The sequence below is a fragment of the Sorex fumeus genome, unplaced genomic scaffold (assembly GCF_029834395.1).
Source record: "Sorex fumeus unplaced genomic scaffold, SorFum_2.1 ptg000151l, whole genome shotgun sequence".
NCBI lineage: Eukaryota > Metazoa > Chordata > Mammalia > Eulipotyphla > Soricidae > Sorex > Sorex fumeus.
This window is the reverse complement of record NW_026606208.1, coordinates 2,036,819-2,059,341: the sequence shown is the minus strand read 5'-3', so window position 1 is coordinate 2,059,341 and position 22,523 is coordinate 2,036,819.

Below are 22,523 nucleotides of genomic sequence, written 5' to 3'. Positions count from 1 at the left end.
TAACCCTAGAGGATGATATGGAATTCGTAAATTCGCGTGTTCTCCTAAGTTTGTCCATTGAAACATGTTATTGCACTAGATCTATATTTCCTGGATGTAGAAAATGATGGACATATATAAGAGAGGAGGTTAGTCTCGCTCCCGTTTTTGTACATAAACCTCCACCAGTGATGAAGCTTTTCAGTAGTTGGCAGAGTCCCAGAGTGGAACTCTCTAAGCCGTGATGTTGAAAAAGTGTGAGGTGTAAAGTAGAATATGATATATGCATGAGGGCCCATAGGCCCATAAGAAGTTAACCTTCAAGTTTGGTCCAAGACACCAAAATAGATGTGTGATTCTCCAATGAATTCCATGATGAAATGACAGTGTGAGTGACAAGAAGAGAGAAGTGTTGGAGTGGTCATCTTGTCCTTCAAGGGGAGAGGGAAGCAGAGGTGACTAAGAGGTGACTGTACCTTCTCTATCGAAAAGGGAGTGCAGAGGGAGTCCTCTTCAAAAGTCTAGTTTCCTGGAGTTGGAACATGGGGTCCAGGTACTGGACTCACAGTTGAGAAAATAAAGCGAAGTGACCTCTGGCACATGAGGGAGAGAAAATTCGGAGAGATGTAGGCGATGGAATAGAAGAATTTTCTGGGAAGAGAGAACGGAGAGGGGAAGTGAGGGTGGAGAGGGAGGATTTGTCCCTCCCACCAGGGTGCCCTGAAGTCTCCCCATGGGTGTGTGGGGGAAGAGACTCCAGTTCCTGCTAAAGGTCTGTATGGACCCTACACCAGGGCATTGTAGATATGGGGGACATTGACTTCAAGAGGCTGTTAGCTCAGTATACCTGGTAACAGAACAAGGAGTTTCAGTTAGAGGGGCCTGAATGGTATTTCTCAAAAATCTGGAAAATTCTCTGAAGTCAGAGAATTCTAGAGGCTGAGGCTGAGAGTGGGGGTAAGGGTGTGTGTGTGTGTGTGTGTGTGTGTGTGTGTGTCTGTGTGTGTCTGTGTGTGTCTGTGTGTGTGTCTGTGTGGGGGGGCGTGTAGGGGAGAAGATTCAAATCCATTTATTGCACAAGCAGTTCTCAGCCAATAAGACTCCTTCAGGCGGTTCCTTCTTTTTGTTGTTTCCCACCCAAGACTCAAGCCTGGAAGCTCAGAAATCACAGCCCAAGGGCAGCGAGACAGAGAAGGAAAGAAGCTGACCATCCTCTTCCCAGGAGAGAGCTTGGCCTGCCCTAGCCTAGGGATTGCAAGCGTCAGGTCCCCTGAAATTTTCCTCCAGGGATGGGGAGGATTTCCCACCACCATCCACACCTTCACCCTCCTCCCATTGGTTATTGTATTCAAAGGAACTTTGGGAAGAAACAAAAACAAAAACAAAAACATAAACCAAAAAATCAAAAAATCAAAAACAAAATGAAATGAAATGAAAGCTATCTTTAAATTGTTTTTACCAGTGCCTGATCAGTATTTGGAGTATATCCCCAGGGAATGTGCTGGTCCCCTCAGATAATGCTACAGGAAGACATTCACAATGCAACTTAAATACTCAGACTCTCAAATGTTAAGAATTTTTGGAGGCAACAGCCAATTAAATATTTTCACCAAATCACTTGAGAAAACCTGAAGATAAAGCTTATTTGTAACAAATGAGCTGTGCTATTCTCTTCTGGGTCACCTTTCAGAGCAGAAACAATCAATTGCTACCCTAGGGGGTCTGCCCCGCCCCACCTCCCCCAAGATCAGATTTTTCCAAGAACCCCCAGGAGGAAATTTTTTAAAATCCAAATCATTGTCCCACCAGGTCAAAGGTAGCATTTGGGCACATAAGAGAATACATAATTTTCCTGAATTTAACACATATAAATTTACCTTAGATTTTGTTGCGTTCTAGGTATTTTACTGTAATCCAATTATAAAAAAATTCATCAAAATATTCAGACTATAAATCAGGCCAGCTGCTTGTGCTGAAGTACTTCTGGTTTGGTGTTACAGAATTACTATCTACTCTTCCTGATTTAGCTCTGGTCTGTCTTAGGTTTTCTTGATTTCTGGTTATAAAAGTCCAGGAGTAACGAGCTCAAGTTTTTATTTTGGCCTCCGCTTTCTGCCTCAGGGGCTCCCCCTGCTGGATGCTTCCTGACTCAGGCCCCTGTTTCCCCTCCAGGGAATGTCTCACAGCCCAGGAATGAGAACTCAAGCTTATTTTAATGGGAACCGTTTTTCTTGTGTCCTCACAAGCATTTGTACATAGTGACTTGTTAAAATGATCCCTTAAATTACCTAATCAGAGACTCAATGGCTTCTTACCCAGAGATTGATCGGTATCAAGTTTTTTCCATTATTTAGCACACCCACATATTACGAATCACGACCATCCTGTTATTCGTCGATTGCCTCAAGCAGGCCCCAGTAACGTCCCCTTTGTCCTAGCCCTGAGATTTTTAAAAAGTGCCATGTTCAAGGCTCTTTCAGAGTTAGGAGAATGAGACCCATCATTGTTACTGGTATTTGGCATATTGGGTACGCCACGGGGAGTTTGCCAGACACTGCCCTGTGGGCAGGTTACATTCGGTAGCCTACCAGTTTGTCCAAAGTAGGACATATAATATTTAATATATTATTTTCCCAAAGATAAGAGGGTAGCAGGTATGATGGCAGTTCTTCTCTTTTACCTATTTCTAGCTTCAGTGTTATGGTTTGAGAGAGTCTTCTTCCTACTCCAGCTCAGACTTTCCTGCTGTCTTCCCAACTTCAGTTGCGTGAGACAAAACCCAGCAGTTCCAGAGGGCAAGTTCAGAGCTGGGAGAGGCTAAGACTGAGGGTGCGGAACATAGGGCTCTTCATGGTAGCACACACTGGCAGAGCTTCTTCTCATCTCTTCTTGGGGTTGAACTTTGTAAGAATAACATTGTAAATTTGATAAAAGATTATTAGAATTTTAAGTAACTCCGGGCATGGAATATTCTCTTTGAAGGGAATCCTTGATCTCAAGGGCTAATACCTCATTGACCACGGCCAACTCATCAGACACATTCTAGAGTAGGGCAAAGAGATAACGAATGAGCGATTGAAAATGGTCTTGGTGTTTGCAGAGACTCAAGGGAATGGCATGGTCAACTTCAGGAGAAAGGTTGAGAAGATAAGAGGTGGGGAAGCAGATCCTCTTTTCAGTTTATTTGGACTCAGGACAGTCTTTTCTTAATCTCTGGGTCCTCATCAGACAGCATTCAAGGAGTTGCTATGCTTATGGCTGGCACTGATGAGTCTTTTCCTAAGAGACCCTCAGGAAGAACTAATTGCTATACACTTGTTTATACCTGCAAGCTGGTAACTATCCTTCAGCTTCCTTTTTCCTTAGTTCCCCATTCAACCTGTCACTGGTATGTGGGACCACAGTCCAGTTGGAGCACCTCTCAGTATAGCTGCCTGCACCTTTTCTCACCAGAACCCATGCTATTCTTTATTTTTTTAATTTTATTAAATCACTGTGAGATAGTTACAAGCTTTCATATTTGGGTTACAATCACACACTGATCAAACACCCATCATTCCACCAGTGCACATTCCCTACCACCAATACCCCTGGTATACTCCCCCTTTCCCTCCCCCGCCCCCTGCATCCATGGCAGACAATTTCTCCCATACTCTCTGTCTGGGCTGGAGTGATAGCACAGCGGGTAGGCGTTTGCCTTGCACACAGCCAACATGGCCAAGCTGAGTTCGATTCCTCCGCCCCTCTTGGAGAACCTGGCAAGCTACCGAGAGTATCTCGCCAGCTTGGCAAAGCCTGGCAAGCTACCCGTGACGTATTTGATATGCCAAACACAGTAACAAGAAAGTCTCATGATGGAGACATTATTAGGCCCACTCAAAAAATCGATAAAAAATGGGAGGACAGGACTCTCTCTCTACTTTTGGGCATTATGGTTTGCATTACAGACACTGAGAAGTTATCATGTTTGGTCCTTTATCTACTTTCTGAACACATCTCCCATCCTGATCAGTTCCTCAAGCCATCATTTTCTTAGTGCTCCCTTCTCTATTCCAGCTGCCTTCTCCCCTTTGCTCATGAGGCAGACTTCCAGCTAGGGAGCAATCTTCCTGTCCCATGTATCTACTATCCTTAGGTGTCAGCCTCATGTTATGTTGTTTTATACTCCACAATTGAGTGTAGTCCTTCTTTGTCTGTCACTCTCTTTCTGACTCATTTCATTTAGCATTTCACTCGAGTCATCCTGAATAGGATTGGCAGAACACTAGATGAAGGACAACCATGCGAGCAAGCAGGGTTCCGCAAAAGATTCAGCACCATCGACCATATCCACACGGTAACCAAGCTCATTGAGGTTTCTCGGGAGTTCAAGATGCTGCTCTGCTTAACGTTCATTGATTTAAAGAAGGCCTTTGATTCTGTTGAGACGGAAGCGGTCATTGAAGCCCTAGCCAATCAGGGCATTCAAGCCCAATACATCAGGATCCTCCGTGAGCTGTATTGCGGATTCACTACCAGGATCTCACCATTCTACAAAGAAGTGATCGTTGATGTCAAGAGAGGGGTGCGGCAGGGTGATACCATTTCACCGAAACTCTTCAGTGCCACCCTCGAGAACATCATGCGACGACTGGAATGGGAAGGAATGGGAGTGAAGATAGATGGTCGGCAACTACACCACCTCCGCTTTGCTGATGACATTGTTTTAATAACACCAAACATCAGCCAAGCGGCACAAATGCTGGCCGACTTTGACCGTGAGTGTGGAAAGGTAGGACTACAGCTGAATCTTACGAAGACAATGTTTATGAGAAACAGCCTTGTTCCTGACGCCCCATTCGCTCTCAATGGAACGACCATCTCCGAATGCAACAGCTATGTCTACCTAGGTCGAGAGGTCAACATGAGAAATGACCTGGCACCCGAGCTGCGCAGGAGGAAGAGAGCGGCTTGGAACGCCTTCAAGAACGTCGAAGAAATAGCTAAGAGGACGAAGAACCTCTGGATCCGAGCACATCTCTTTGATTCCACTGTTCTTCCTGCATTAACATATGCCTCAGAGACCTGGGCCCTACGCAAACAAGATGAGAACGCCATTCAGGTCTCCCAAAGAAGAATAGAAAGAGCTATGCTTGGAATATCACGTTTCACTCAAATGAGAGAACAAATCCGGAGTTCTGACATCCGTCGACGATCAAGGATCAGGGACGCTGTCTCATATGCCAAGGTGTCGAAAATCAGATGGGCTGGTCACGTAATGAGATTTAAAGACGACCGTTGGACTAGAGCTGTTACTGATTGGATTCCACGGGATGTCAAGAGACCGCGTGGCCGCCCACCTACCAGATGGTCAGACTTCTTTGTCAAGATCATGAACGATCGGTTTGAGGCCCTCCATGTTCCCGGAGCGAAGAGATGCCATTGGGCTACACTAGCACGCGACAGGGACAAATGGAGACGTTACTGGCGCCCGCTCGAGCAAATCGACGACTAACGGGAAGTTAAGTGATTAAGTGATTCATTTAGCATAATATTCTCCATGGGCTGGAGCGATAGCACAGAGGGTAGGGCGTTTGCCTTGCACGCAGCCAACGTGGCCAACCCGAGTTGGATTCCTCCACCCCTCTCGGAGAGCCAGGCAAGCTACCGAGAGTATCTCGTCTGCACGGCAAAGCCTGGCAAGTTCCCCGTGACGTATTCAATATGCCAAAAACAGTAAAAACAAGTCTCACGAAGGAGACGTTACTGGGCCCTCTTGAGCAAATCGATGAACAACAGGAGGACCGTGACGGACCGTGACTGAGTACTCTTCATGTCTATCCATTTACAAGCAAAGTTCATGACTTCATCTTTCCTGACAGCTGCATAGTATTCCATTGTGTAGATGTTCCAATGTTTCTTTAACCAGTCATCTGTTCTAGGGCACTTGGGTTGTTTCCAGATTTTGGCTATTGTGATCAGTGCTGCAATGAACATATAGGTACAGATGTCATTTGTACTGCAACACCCATGCTATTCAACTGGAGTTTTCCATTTCCTCTTTGTCATGTGACTCAATCCTTCTCCAACCTTTAGGATTTCTTATCGTATTCTTTCGTTTCTCTCTATAGCTTATAATAAGTGGCTTCACTATAAATGTATTTCTGACCCTGAAGCTAGTAGGTAACTCTCAATAATTTTACTTAGAAGGTATACTTACTGGCTATCCTTGTGTTCTTGGTGTGCAGAATTGTGTTTGGCATAGAGTAGTGTGGAGTATATGAAATAGCTGGATGAATCCTGACCTAAACTTCCAGACTTCCCAGTTCTGTGCTCTCAAATCCTGTCCTCTTGATCCATTTAGAATAGAATTGTCTAAATGGGTTCCTTGGATAGAAGGTATCTCAAAGGGTTTGAGTTTAGAGTCAGGTACCATTGGTGTGCACCAACCCCAGCAAATAGTTACTTGCTTTACTATAAAGCAATCAGAATGCTAAGCAGATACACAAGAAGAGTACTTACTATTTGTACTAAATTTGATCTTCCACGGAAATCTCTGAACAATCAGAATTTTTGCCACCAATGGCAAGTCAGACCTCAAAGTCTTTTACTTTGAACTTTGTTGAGACCATCTATTTTTTCCTTTTTATCTTTCAAAGAGATACTAAAGTTAAAAAAACCCCAAACAATAGATTAACAAAAAAATAAATATTCTATAGGTCTTAAGATTCATATTGTTAAAATTTTCTCCTAGCATACCTTTACTCTAGTAATGAGAATATTACCCACCACATAGCATGTGCCCCAAATAGCACTAATATTGTCCTTAATGAGACAGAACATTATACAGGACATCAGGATCATTACTGACTAGATTATTTTTTCTTGTTAATTCCCTTTAAAAATAGTCTTAATAATCAAAACACAAATAAATGAATATTATTCATTCCTGCTTTTTCTTACCTCTTATAGTAGCACCCTTCTGCAGTGTTGCAAAACTAATTGCTGGTAGCATCAGTGTCAGATGAAAATAACTCAGTACCATATTCTTATTTATAAATCACAACAATAATATAATTTAAAATAACTCTTTTCTTCTGGGGGGAAATAATGTATTGTAACATTCAGCCTAAAAGCACTACTCAAAATCTAAGTGTTTAGATTCATAGCCTTCTTTTTAAATTACCTTTTTTTTCTCTTTTCAAGACTAAACTACTGTAATTCTCCTTTAACTGGTCTTCCCACTGGGCAAATACAACCTCCAAATGTACAAAACTTTGCAGCTCATCTTTGCATTTAGAAAGTAGCTAAATCTGCATATATTGTTTTCCTGGCAAAATTTACCTTGCCTTCCAGGGAAGCTCCATGGTGATTTGAAAATGTTATCAGTCAGTCTTTAGAACTCTGAGGTCTGGTTTCTGCCTCCCGGACCTACAGATAGTACCCATCCCTTAGGTACCACACCAAGAACCTCTTAATGCATCAGACATAATCCGATGGGGCTTAGTTTAAAGCCTTTGCACTAGTCATCATGACTCCAGGAATATTTGTCTTTTAGGCAGGAAAAAATTTGCAATCATTTATTTGAAGTTGCAGACCAAGAAAAAGGACACTTTTCTTTTGAGCATGCGGCATGAAAGTGCCCTAACCAGACTTTCTTCTTTTTATTTTTTTATTAAATAAAAAACTCTATGGAAGCAAATACATGCAAGAGTTACAAGTACCATGACAAATTGGAGTCTAGATTCATTTTGTGTGGGCTGTTGAGGCTGATACTGAAAGAGAAACAATTTCTTCTTGCCAGCACTGCAAGCAGCTTCATTTTTGCTGTCCCCATGCTACATTTGAACATTTCTGCAAATTCCTGGGCTCTCTTTGAGACTGAGGACGTTTATAATTTCCCAAGACCATAGATTATGCCTCAGACCTTGGGCACACTAACAGAAAATAATAGACAAAAGGACAATACCTGGAAATAATAATAATAATAATAATGTCTTACATAGTCCCCACCAGGGTTAATGGAAATGCAAGATACTAATCTGAGCAATACTAATGAAACTTAAATTAATAAAACATCTCTGGGGAACAAATCAGAATCTTCTGATACTTTAATAAGTAACACAAAAATCCAGTTTTCCTATAAAAAAACACAAAACGAGCCATACTTAACTGAGTCCTTTACTAAATTCCTCCCTTGCCAAGTAGTTTCTTTCTTTTTTGCTTTCCAATGAAACATTTTTGTTTCTAACTCTGAATGTGAATATCTTTATTTCTCAATGTTCCCATTTTCTTAAAAATATTGAAGAGTTTAGGAGTTAGGAATCCTGGATGAACACAGAGACCCACCATCACCCTCCAGCATCATGATTCCGTTGAGAAACAGTTTTCCCCAATGTGCCTGGACACATTGCGCACCTGGTCCAGGCAGATGATGGGGTGCAGAGAAACACCCTCTGGGAGCAGCTGAGGACTGTCCACTTTATTGCCAAATATACACATATTTTATAGAGAATCTTGGTTTACAGAAAGGTCCAATCACAGAAAGTTTAGCACTATTGGCCTACCACCTTTCCAGCTCTGCTTTGCTCTGATCCAATCCCAATCAAGGCTAGATGCCGCAGTTAGGATGACTTGCTAAGCACTTGTGACAGTTTCTGTGTCTTGGGCTCATGTGACTAGGAGATCTAGTGAGGCTCAAGGCCGAACACTTGGTGCTGGCTGACACCCTGTTGCCGGGCAGTGTCTTGCCAACTTTGCCAGACACTCCCTCTTGTGAGGCTTTGCTTCTGGGCTGCTTTGCAAGGTCGGGTCTTATCTGCTCCAGTGCCTGTCACTATGCTCCACATGATTCCAAACGCTACCTTAACCAGAGTTATGGAGTTAGAGAGTATCTTGTTTTCAGAGTCTGAGTTAAAAATGGATTAAGTGCTCTTGAAAAATGTTTGAAGAAAAACATTAGCAGCTGCAGTCAGTTCAAGATATAATGTGTGTTATGAACATTCATAAGGAAAGCGTTGTCCCCATGCATGGTATCTCTATCACGTGAGCTGTAAGCTCCCTCAGCAAACCTAAATGAACGATCACATACACGTCACTCATTCTTGGAGTTCCCCTCTCATTGAAATCTCCTTCAAACTGCCTCCTATATCTCTCCTGATCCCACAAAAGCCCTCACTCACAACTCCTTAAGACCCTTGTTCAGAGGAGGCCAAGGGGTAGCTAGCTATTAAACTCCTGGTTTCTGTCATTGGAACTATAGCATTTTGGAGATACAGCCTGATTCTTACTATCACATCTCTAAAGCCCAGAAACTCTCATGGTATAAAACATTGACTGATTGTTAAATGTATCGATGCACGCATAAAGTTGAAGAAGCGCTATATCTGGAACATAAATCAAGGACCCAGACTGCTCCTGAGAGGGAAAGAAAGTGGTGCTGAAGTGTGTGTGCACCCACTAAGGTGGAGACACAAACCTGGGTGTTACCCAGATGCTTCTCGGCTAACTGGGCCTACAGTACTATGGGAGGGCCTGAAGCTTGGGTCTGGCATGGAGGGAGTGGGGGAGGGGAAACTCCAGGACCACATGGGGGGATGCTAACGAGGTCATTTGATGCTGAGGACCAAACCTAGATCAGGTACCTAACCACTGTACCCAGGCTCTGATCCTCCATTCTTCTTTTCCCTTTCCCCCAGTCAAATAGGACCAATTTGGTTAACAAGTACATGTAGAATTTGGCACCTAGAATGTCACCACTACCCAGTTACTCTTAGTCATTCTATTGCAACCATCAAAAGACTGTCTGCTTTCATTCAGCTTCTGGAGTACATCATCTCTTACCCTTGTCACAGTTCCATGCCCCATACAAGTTCTGTGATGGCCCTGTCCAAGAAAGTCTTCCCACTCTTCCACTGAAGAAAGAGAAACCCAAGAATTCTATACAGAACTAAGTAGTCCTGACAAGACTCTTAGTATTCTAAGTTTAATTTCCTTATTAATACATTGCAGCACAGGGAGCTGGAGCAATAGCACAGAGGGTAGGGTGTTTGTCTTGCACGTGGCCAACCAGAGTTTGATTCCCAGCATCCCATATGGTCCCCTGAGCACCGCGGGGTAATTCCTGAGTGCAGAGCAAGGAGTAACCCTTGTGCATCGCTGGGTATGACTCCCCCCGCCCCCCCAAAAAAACCACTGAAAAACAACAAAACAAAAGAAACCAAAAACATTGCAGCTAAGTCTATGTAAATAAATATACTGGTAAGGACTCAACAAGGTCAAATATAAAAGCCCAGTCAGTTAGGCTTCCCTGCATTCTGGTGTGCGTCCCCTGAGAGCTGGCTATCCTCCTGCTGCTTCTCCTCTCACGACATACTCTGTGACGGGTGTTCAGGGTTTCTCTGCTCAATATGATTGTTTCCTTGGGAATGAGGGGACTATCTCAAGGAAATGCTTGCTTTATGGGTTGACTACAACAAAATAGATCTCTTATATTGAGACCTCTTTTTCCAAATCCCCAAGTCTCTGAAGAGTTGGGTGTAATACAGGGTGTACCAACATCTCCAAACACATCTTTAGGGGCACACATGGTCGTGAATTATAGTAAATGTTTTTGAATCAAGATGGACTCATTGGGTTTGATATTCAAGGGAAGGAGTAGGAGCCATGATGAGCAGTGACCATTTTTTGCATCTTAAAAGAATAGTAGTAGACATGTTCAGAGTCCTGGAGCAATTTGGTGTTAGTAGGCCAATGAGTGGATTACTACATGATGAAGCAGGCTGTGACCTGCTGGTTGTAAATTCCAGGAAGTCCGAGAGGTAGAGAGTAGATGACTAGCAGAAAGCTTAGTTGTATCCTCATGGATAAAAGCAATCCAGGAAGGAGTTCTGGGCTGAATAGCTGATCATGGTAATATCTTGTAGCACTTAATTAAAAGGGCAGAACCTATAGCAAGAGACTGTCCTCTCTGTGTTGGTTTCTTTCTTTCACTCTCATGAAGAATAAACCAGTGTCCTCAACAAAAAAATCCTAAGTGAGAGTCTGATGACTGAAGTCATGGTTAATGTCAGCAGAAATAATCAGTATACAGAAGGAGTTAAATTTGAGTTAAATTGCAGTAAGGAGCCAGAAGCCTGAAGGAACAAAAGGGGGTTCTGGATGAAAAAGGCAAGGACTGGAGTGACAAGACAGAAGCTAGATTAATACCACAAGGTACTATACTGAATCTTACAAATAATGTAAGTTATCCTGATAACTGGGATCTGGTTCAGATTCAAGTAATTCTTGGTTTTACTGACCAATAATGTGTATACACTGACAGTTAGCCATTTCTTATGTGAAGTAGTTTCCCTTCTGGGTTTTCTGGTGAGATTCATTAAAATAAAAAAAAAAACAAAAACAAAAAACAAAAAACAACCCTATTTTCTGTATTTAAGAGATAGTAACTTGGGAGCTGTTGTAAAAACCCACCTGTATTAACTCTATAATCCTTGCACCCCTATGAAAATTCTGTTACTACCTCATGTTGCAATGAGGAGACTGTGGCCAAGGAGGTTAAATTGTATTTTAAAGATCTTAAGGGCTGGAGCGATAGTGTAGTGGGTGGGGCGTTTGCCTTGCATGCGGCCAAGCCGGGTTCAATTCCTCCACCCCTCTTAGAGAGCGTGGCAAGCTATCGAGAGTATCTTGCCCACACAGCAGAGCCTGGCAAGCTCCCCGTGGCATATTCAATATACCAAACACAGTAACAAGTCTCACAATTTGCTGTGAGACGTTACTGGTGCCCTCTCGAGCAAATCGATGAACAACAGGAGGACAGTGCTACAGTGCTAAGGACTTAAGAGTAGCCACATAGGATTCAAATTCATTTTAGCAGCCGCCCACTCCCCTCCACTTTCTATAGAGACACTCAGCATCCACATCCTATACAGTTCACAATTGTGCTTTCAAAAGAACATAAATGTTCTCTTAAGAGAATTGGACAGCTGCTTAATCTGAGACACAGAGACCATCATCCACAGAGTAAGACACTCTGAATTCAACAATGCCGAGGGTTAGATGGAATTTGTAAGCCTAGAATGTTTCTATTTAACTTATTTTAAAAACAAACCCATAAAAACTAATGTCTACAAGTTGCTTTTTATATTTCAACTAATATTAAACCTTCATAGAATTCTTTGAAGTATTGACTTTGGAAACTAAGAAACTCTATGACACTTTAATTTTCAAAGCATTTAAAAAGAAAACACATATGACTAGTTAGAGAGCTGAAAGATAAAAGACAGAACTAATTTGTTCTTTTACAATAATTTATTTTAGAATTCTCAGTGGCAACATCAATCTCCAACACTTATTTGAGGTGATATTGAATTCCAAAAGCATTTTCAGAAGAATTTTACTCTAGTTCAGGGTGAATTACCTTTCTTTATTTGACTGTTACAAAGTGGGCAATTTTAAAAAGCAAAAAGCATTTCTGGTAAACAAATTGTTGGTATTTGTGAAGTTCATTTGATTAGCTTTCTGATTTTTATTTAAGAAAAGGAAATCCCTCTGTTTTATTTGTTTTTTTCACACAAATTCTGAAGGCGGGGAAGATTTCTCACAGGAAATCTTTGAGAAACGTATATGTTTTGCTTACTAGAGGCCTAGGCTTGATCTCTGGCACCTCACCATCCCCTGGGACTGCTGGAAATGACCCTAAAGACAGTGTCAGAAGTGGCCCTTAGAAAGTACCAGGAACATCCCAAACAGAACCACTCTGATAAACCTACAAGTTAGCTTTAATGAAATGAAAGCTGTTGTAATGATGGCATTATTTCTGCAAAGGCATCTCTTCTGCCCTTGAATATCATGCCAAGAAGCTATCACCTGGAAAGGAGTTTCTCATTGAATCCATCACCGAGATAACATAGAAACATGAAAACCATTTATGACTAATTTTTCTCCACATATAATAGTTGCCGTAACTGGTTGATGAATAGACCATAGATTGTTGGACTGAGAGTCTAGGCTTAAATAGGTTCAGGATCCTGTAGAATTTGTAGTAATTGGGGAACTGAAGTGCAAAGAGAGATATCACCCACAAATCACCCCTTCATGACCGTAGGTTAGGGGTGGCTTTGCATACCAAATAACTCCATGTACTTTAATTTTCCTTCATAGTTATATATGATGAGACATTATTTCCCAGTGAAAAAGATTCCTAATGAGAACTTTAGTTATAAATCATGCACGCTCATATTGGGCTGAATTAATCAGCTCACAAACAGTGAATGATGATTTTTTTCCAGGTATTGAGAAGGCTTTCATATGAAGACAAATTTTCATCAATAGGTACATGTCTAGGACTAGTGTATCTATAATAGAATGATGAGTATAAGGTTAGACCTCAGAGATTAGACCATATACAGGGATCACTGAAAATTAATTTTTTCCCCTTTCTTCATTTTGCTGTCCCTCTCATTGTGTTGATAACCTTGGGAGATTCAGGTTGGGGTTGTCCTTCAATGATGTAAGTTGTAAAACGTTTTCCCTGTTTTAGGGAGGCACAGCAACATGTAGGCTGGAGTGAATAAAATTTAGAGTTTAAATCAGGTGAGCTTTGGCAGCAAAAGATGCAATTTCTTACCTTCAACCTGTAGTAGTTTCTTGTATGTCTATATGAGCCTCAGCTTCTTATGATAGATGCAGGCTTTTGATAGAGTTTTCTTGTTATAAAACCTCTAAATATTATGACTATAGAATTTTTAAAAATTACATTGATGCAACTCTGGTTTATTCCTTAAAAAACACCCCACCCTCCACATACACACAAACATATATATATATATATATAGTAATTAACAGCATGACCATAGCATAGAAGGTAAGGTGTTTTGTGTGTGGCTGACTTAGGTTATGTCTTTTTATTATCTTTTGAGCACTGCTAGAAATGAGTAGCCTTTCCAGAATCTTCCCAGTAGGGTAAGTAGGTCACCATCACAGTTCTCCCGTTGTTCACTGATTTGCTCAAGCGGGTCTATTGTGAGACTTGTTACTGTGTTTGGAATATCGAATACGTCACAGGGAGCTTGCCAGGCTTTGCGGTGCGGACGAGATACTCTCGGTAGCTTGCCAGGCTCTCCAAGAGGGGTGGAGGAATAGATCTTGGGTCGACCATGTTGGCTGCATGCAAGGCAAATGCCCTACCCACTGTGCTATCGCTCCAGCCCGGGTAAGTAGGTATACAAACTATACACATTTTCATTTTTCAAGAAAACAAAATACTAGTACTGGATCTTAAGCTTAGTTTATCTAACCTCAAATTTTAAATAGAGTGTAGCAGTTGAATTATTCCATTAAATTCAATAGCAGACTCAATGGCAGAGACTGAGTAATTCCCAAAGGATACCAAATGGACCAACAAGTAGCAAATATATGACCTATTTGTGCTAGGGGTCACACCAGAGCACAGACTCAGTAATAGTTCCTAAGCACTGCTGGGTATAGTTTAAACAACCTCTTACCCACCTAAAATTCATAATAAGGTTAACAGGTGTATAATTTTGTTTTGTTTGGGGTTCACACCCAATGTGATCAGGGTTTTCTTCTGTTTTTTTTTTTTTACACTCAGAGATCACTTCTCTCAGGCCTTTGGGAAACCAGATGCAGTGCTGTGCTATCTCTCCAGCCCCATCAATTTTAAAAACTAGGAACATCAAAAAGTCATATCCTCATCCTCATTGGTGGCAACCAATGATGTAGAGAAGAAAACTAATACTTGGATTTTTTTTTTTTCATTGTGATCCAAATTACATGGGAGTACATGATTTTTAATTATATAATCATGTTTTGAATTTTTAGGACTAAATGATTCATTCAAAAAACAGCATGCTGCTGTTTTAAGGATTGCAAGTGAGAGGCTTGGTAAGATGTGTAGTCCATGAACTTCAATCTGCTTTTAGAGATTGTTCACCTGGGGTGCCTCTGCCTCTATCTACCAGTACAGAGCTGCTTCAACTAGGCCAATTGGCATAGAGAACAGTCTGAAATTGTCAAACTTTTCTCCAAATCAAGTGGAGAGTGAGAATGATATTTGTTTTATATTCATTATGTGTATATATACCACAGTTTTCTTTATCCAGTCATCTGTGAGGCAGTTGAGCACTTGGGTTATTTCCATACTTGGGCCATCGTGAATAGTGCTGCAATAAACATAGAAGTACAAATGTCCTTTTCTGCATTGTGTTTTTCGGTTTTCGGGGATATATCCAAGAAGTAGAACTGCTGGATCATATGGAAGTTCAATTCCTAGTTTATTTGAGGAGTGTTCATATTATTTTTCAAAAAGGTTGGACATGTCCACATTCCCACCAGCAGTGGATGAGGATCTCTATGTTGGCCTCCAACAACAACCCTGGTTTTTTTTTTTTTTTTTTTTTTTTTTTTTGTTGTTGTTGTTGTTGTTGGGCTGGAGTGATAGCACAGTGGTAGGGCATTTGCCTTGCACGCATCCAACATGGTCGACCTGAGTACGATTCCTCCACCCCTCTTGGAGAGCCTGAAAAACTACCGAGAGTATCTTGCCCGCATGGCAAAGCCTGGCAAGCTACCAGTGACGTATTTGATATGCCAAACACAGTTAACAAGTCTCACAATGGAGACGTTACTGGGCCCGCTCAAGCAAATCGATGAACAATGGGAGAACAGTGACAGTGATTCATTGTTTCTCAGGGATGTAGAATTGGATTATAGTCCTTGTTTTATAGAGTAACAACATTTCAGGGTAGTTTTGAATAACATGCACTTAATTCATCCATGACTTAAAATCACACTCTAGAAAGTGGCATATATAAGTCATGTAGTTGTTAGTAGTTGGTCCATTCTTGGTGTCTTTTTGAATTACTCAGGATGCTGTGATGGAGCATGCACCCATTGAGACTGGGGTAACCATGAGCATTGTTTTAGATATTACATATACATATGGTCCTATGCAATTCTTACAAACCTGCTCACGTTATCTTTTATCTCTAGTGGAAAAAATATTACTAAGAAAACTTTCCTAACTTCCCAAGGTTAAATAGACAGTTGTCAATTGTGGAAGCGGGATATAAAGTCCAACTTTTTCCATATGAAGCCTAAATGTGTGTTCTTCATGACAGTATAGCATGAAAACTGTCTCAACCCAAAGCCGAAGTTCAAGTACCGTTGGAATAAAGAACAAGTGGAAAACTCTGGAGTAGTGACTGGGGGTCTTCCCTGCTGCCGTTGGAAGCTCACTGGTAAAAATAGAGGCAGAATGTGCTGTGAGTGCCACCCAGTACCCCCTTAAGTACCACCGACTCCTCTTCTTTCTGAGCTCACCGCTTTCCCTGCCTCTCGGATAATTCTTTCTCTGGGACTTGCTCATTGGAGAACCCGTCTGAATCCAATCTATGCTCTTTTCCTCCTTGATTGAGGTCAGGAATAGCGTATGTCCTTTGCCTCAACATAGGACAAATCTGAGGAATTGTTCCAACATCTGAGCTCTGTCTGAGATCTACTGAAATGTCTATTGAGACTTCTTTATGGTTTAGTTCCTAACTTTTCCTTTCTCATTTCCTTTACTCCTTTGTGAGTAAGATTGCATCCTAACATATGGTCATCTTCAACCCCACCTTGCAACAGCTCTTTCAATTCAGCACCTAATTTCTTATTCCCTCATCTGTTTGCTCATCTAACCACTTCCCCACTATCCATTCACTCAACTTTCAGTTATTCACGTACCACTTTTGGTAATACATGCCAGGAGTAATTGAAAATCTGGAATATGCTGTTATAATTCTGGCCAGTTAATTGTGACTTGGAGATAAAGAAAAAATAGAAAGGGGAAAAACAGAGAAGAAATAGTAAGTTATTGAAAATATCTAAGGTGTGAAGTATTTCTAAAGGTTTATTAAAATCCTGTTTAGGCATCCACTGTGTGTCTTAAAAATAAGAAACTATATTTGCTCTGTAATTGCTTGAATCATACATCTTTTACCTTGATTAGCAATTTCAATCAACCAAGACATTACTGAGCATTTTCAAATAAAAAGCTGCATATTTCTCAACCAGAAGTCCTCTATTCAACCTTTTAATTTTCTAATCACTTTCGATTTGCTAGAATTGGATGGTATTATTACCTATGAAATATTTCTTTTTCTAAAATGCAAATCTGCAAAATGCATAAGTAAAATTATATTTCCTAGTCTTTTATATAGTTTTGTTATTCATACTTGGTGTTTTTTGATTTCTCAAATTACTTCCCCTTTGCCCTTATTATCTACATAAAGATTAGATTATTATTTTTTAAAAGCATATGTACTTAGATTTGTTTTTGTTTGGGGGCCACACCCAGCAGTGCTCAGGGGTTACTCTTGACTCTGTGCTCAGGGATCAAACCTGGTAGTGCTCAGGGGACAAGACTCAGTCACAAGTCTGAAAAGCTAGTTTCCTAAGAGCACAGAAGAGCAAGGGGCTGTTTTTCTGTGAGTCACATTTGAGAGTATCTGTTGTTTGAAATAGGCTTGCAGCTAAAAGACAGAGTCACTTGAATTAATAGTGTCAAAATCTGCTCGTCTTGAAGGCTTTGCGCATGTCTATTCTAATGGGTAAGAGAGTTTCCCATTGCCTTGCCCCGTCAGGGATCTAAATCAACTGCTTTTGTTTGAATTCTATGTTTTGGCAGACCAGATAAGTCCCCGTGGGATCTTGCCTTCTGCTTTTTCAATGGGTTCGACTACTGCCAAACAGGTTTCCCTGTTGCATCACAAAAGCTAAAGCCAGTCAAAAGAGGCTCTATTGCCATGTTTAGAGAGAAATACAATATCGGAAATTACAGAGTATGTTTCTGCTGCTAACGGCTGAAGTGACTGCTGCTCCCCTTGCCATATGGTGGCACGGCTCTCTTTTCCTTTTCTTTTATGGACAATGTGGTACAGTTTCTGTCTTTCTCCTCCTACACCTTTTACTTTTATTCTTTTTTTCTTTCTCTCTTTCTCTTCCTCATTCTCTTCCTCATTCTTTCTCTTCCTCTTCCTCATACTCTTTCTTTCTTCCTCATTCTCTTCCTCTTCCTCATTATCATTCTCTTTCTCTTTCTTTTTCCTTTCTCTTTATGTTTCTCTTTCTTTTTCCTCTCTCTCTCCTTCAGTTCATTTTACCTGCTGCTCTCATCCACTTAAGTCTTATTAGGAGCACTGTCAGAGTCAATAATTACTGTATGCAAAGTATTTGAAAATCCTTAGAAAGAGAGGAATGTAAGCCTCTTAGTCTGAATAAACATTCTAAGGATACACTGCCACGATTCAAGAAGAGAAAAAATACAGCATGAGATTGTCCTTTCTATCACAAGTGTTTATTTATCTAGATAATGAGATGCACTCTCAATAAATCATGTATGTTAATTTAGTGTGACTTTTCTTAACTATACTTATCAGTTCCAAGTAATACTATTAGAATTATGTTTCTAAGGTTCTGGAACTAAAGCTAACCATGGATGTGCTGAGTCTATTTCTATAGAGAACATTGTTATCAATGTCCCATGTCATTTGCATTTGGGTTGAGGCATGACCCCTGTAGATAGTGCTGCAGACAGTGTTGCCTTGGAGAGTTCCAGGGCACTCAGTTTAACAATGGTCCCACTCCAAGGCCCTTGAGAACAGGAAGTGGGGAAGAAGCCTGTGGTTACTGAAATTTACAAAACGAATTTTAAGTAGGCAGATTTTAATTATCCCAGAATAGAATTTGGCCAGCACACCAAATTGTTCTTCTGCTTACTCATTTTTGAATTTCTGAAAAAAAAAATCTCACTGAATTTGTACCCATATTTATATTCAAAAATATATCTGGATCTAGTTCATTGCACTTGATATCAAAAAGTGGCCACTTTAGTTTTCAATTTCTATTAGTAATTAGAATAGATCCAGACAAGTAACCTATTGTATCTGTAACTGAAAACACCCTATTTCACTGGCCTGGACAGTTTCACTTGATCTCTATTAGTTTTATCTATCAGTCAATCTATTTATCAAACTATTTGATCACCAAATACATGGTCAAGGAGAGTTGTCATTCTTTTATTTTTTTCTGTTCCTCGGAAACAGAGTTTTTCTAAATATAACCGATGGGCTACCTTTTTTTAATTTCCTGTGAGAAATTCTCATGCTTGGTTCTTACCTAGACTCACTGAAATGCATTTCTGAAGGATGAATCTGGCAATGTGCTTTTAAATGCACTCACTCCCTAGGTAACTTAAATGCACACTAAAATTTGAGAAGCACTCCTCTAAATTATGTATAGGGCTATTCCCTTAGGACCTGGGAAGCTGTAATTATTTAAGAAATATATTTGGAGGATGGAGAGACAGAACAGAAGGCAAGCATTTGCCTTGCATTGTTGCTGACCCTGGTAAGATCTTGGATGCCACTTATGGTCATCTGAGAGCCACCAAACGGTCAATTCTGAGCACAGAGCCAAGAATAGCCTCTGAGGTATGTTGAGTGTGGCCTCCCTAGAAACTCAAAAAAAGGGGAGAAATTGCTTTTGATTATTAAACTAATTTGAAACATTTAAACTATCTTCTTCATATCCAAGCACTATTGGTTAAACAAGGTATCTGTGCGTGTGTCTGTGTATGTGTGTATGGTGTGATGTGTGCGTGTATGTGTGTGGTGTGTGTATGTGGTGTGTGTATATGTGTGTGGTGTGTATGTGTGTTCGTGGTGTGTGTCTTGTGTGTGTCTGATATGTGTATGTGTGTGGTGTGTGTGTGCATGGTGTGTGTATGTGGTGTGTTTGGTGTGTGGTGTGTGTATATGTGTGTCATGTGTGTGTGTGTTTATGTGTTTGTATGTGGTGTGTGTATGTGTGTCTGTATGTAGTGTGTGTCTGTTGTCTGCTGTTTGCTTCTCGAGATTTGCACATGTACCATGTGCCCCCAAAGTGCTTATTTGCTAAGGTTTATTTTCAACATCTCCGTAAAACTCGATCCCCTCTATTTTCAGTGGCTTAAGGGTGGAAGACTAAGACTCCTTGGAGTAAAATAGACGTGGATCTCCTTTCCAGAGTATATCTTGGAATAAATTCAAACATCTTGGAATAAATTTAATGAAACCTTTCAGTCCTTTACTCTTTGTCCCTAAAAAATTAAGACACCGATCTTGCAACATTCTTTACATAAATCAGTAAGAATTTGTCACCAGAGTTCAGTAGATTTTGACAGGCAAAGGGACTTACATTCTCCAGCATGTCCACAGGTCTCCACAGCCCTTACTGTTCTGGAAGGCAACTCTTAAACCAGCTTGCATGTTCAAGTTAGAGCGTTGGGAAGAGGGATTGAGAGTGTCTAGAAGTTGTTTGGGGTTTTACAGGCTACGTGGGACTGTCTCTCCTCTTTGGTAACTCCTGTTTTAGGTGCATTTCTTTTTACTTACACTTAGGACTCACTTTCAAGGCCCAACTGAAAACTGGAGTAAATTGAAGATTTCACGCTAGCACCTGGTTTTCCGCTCAGTCGCCAGAGAATCGTTACCTTTCTAAGCTACCCACGTTCATCTTTTATTTATACATTTCCCTTTCTTCTTGCTGTTGCTGTCATCACCAGGAGACCACATACACACGTGATATGGTGCTTGTGGTGCTGGTACTCTTGGTTGTGGATTCACCAGGTGTCACACACATGCTTGCCAGGAGTCACACTCATTTAGTTGTGGTGCATTCTCATATTCTAGGTGTGTTGGCGGCTGGAGATTGAGTTCCTGGCCACTGAAGCTGCTCATCTTTTAGTTGTTATGGTCACTAAGGGTCATGCACTTTTGCTGAGGTGCTCAGACACAGTTAAGTCTGGTTTGGAGTTAAGAACACCCTGATGCCACTCCAGGGCTCTAGACAATGTTGCCACCTGGGCTCCTTTCTGGCTCCTGTGGATGGCACCAGAAATCAAACTCTTGGTCTCATCTTTGCCACTTCCTTGGAACTCCTCTGTTTTTGTATTTTAACAGCCCACATCTATGTGACTGCGAGAAGAGACAGACTTCAGAGCGGGGAGTCCCATAAAAGCGGCCATATCAGCACTCAGAGGAGCCATTAGTATTTTGTCGTTTTTTGCTCTAGCAGCCTTGTCTCAAACCTCCAGTAGATCACCGCCATTAATCCTACTTGGAGACCTGTTTATTTACGAAGTGACAGAAATTCAGCCCAAGCTGAGGTGAGAAAGGCTTATTTACATTCAATATTACTAGACATCTTTGTAATTTTCCCTTTTTATGACAAAGGAAGGATATTTACATGAAAAACACATCAGTAACACAGTAATCTCCTTGAGCAGACAAGGATACATAAAATCAGGATGCCAGCAAAGAATGATGTGGCTGAAAATGCAGTGGAGCCTCTTTCAGACAAATGTGAAAGCAGAAAGATGAAAGAAAAATCCAGAAACTAATTAGTCCTGGGGAGTCAGAAGACCCTGGGTGGTCTCCAGCATGATCTTGATGAGGGAAATCATTGTTCAAAGAATGGAAAGAAATCACTTCCTACATGGGGGGGCTTCAGAGAATCCTGATGAAGGAATCGAGGTTGCCAGTTGCTGCAGTGTTATAGTGATCTGGCTGGAAGTAGAGCTTTTCTGAAAAAATGGAATTTTTATGTGGTCTACATTTAAATTTTGTCACCCAATAATTTTTTTTGCTTGAAATAAAAATCAGTATTGGATGGGAACACTCACAGAGTCCAATGCATTAGAACATTGGGCAATCATTTGCGGCAGCCTTTTCAACAATTCTTGTATCTGACAGAGTGCAAGTAGTGAGGTTTAGGTGTATGTTGGAGAAGTTTCTAGAGATAAACTTCCCAAGTTCATCCAGCCTATGCATAGTTACCAGGTGCATTAGTTATCGCATAATGGTTTAGGCTGTACTTGGTTGGGACAGAACTCCACATAGGTCCAGATTCTAAGGAGTTATTTCTCTCAGAGATTTCCCTTATAGAACAAGCTCAATAGGTCAAGATTCTAAAGAGCTATCCTGAAATCTCTACAAGCAGGAAACTGTATCTCTCTCAGAAAACTTTCATTGGATTTTTCTATTTAAAAACTGATCATTGGGGCTTAGAGATTATCAGCACCAGTTCAGTGGGCTGGGTGCATGTTTTGGGTGAAATCAGACTCTGGAACCGCATGGTCATTGACAGGCCTGAGGGAGTGATCCTCAAGCTCAGAGTTAGAAATAGTCCCTTAGGACCTCATCAGATGTGCCCCTAAAACCAAAAATGAGTCCCCCAAACTAGCTATTAACGGGTCCAAGAGAAGTTTTGATTCTTCAAAACAAAGATAAAAATTACCTGGACAAAATGAGGTGGATACCCTTTAATGCCCAATAAAAAAAAAACTAGTTCCCTTTAAATTGTTTTCACACTAAGGAATTTGAGTTTGAGCTAAGTTAAATGCATTTCATTACCTGTATATATTTCCATGTGCACAGTGCTTCCTAACTTGGCCGTGACCTCGGGTCCATGTCCTGCAATCTCGCATCTGCTGAACTCTTAAGAGCAGTAAGTGTCAGGGTTCC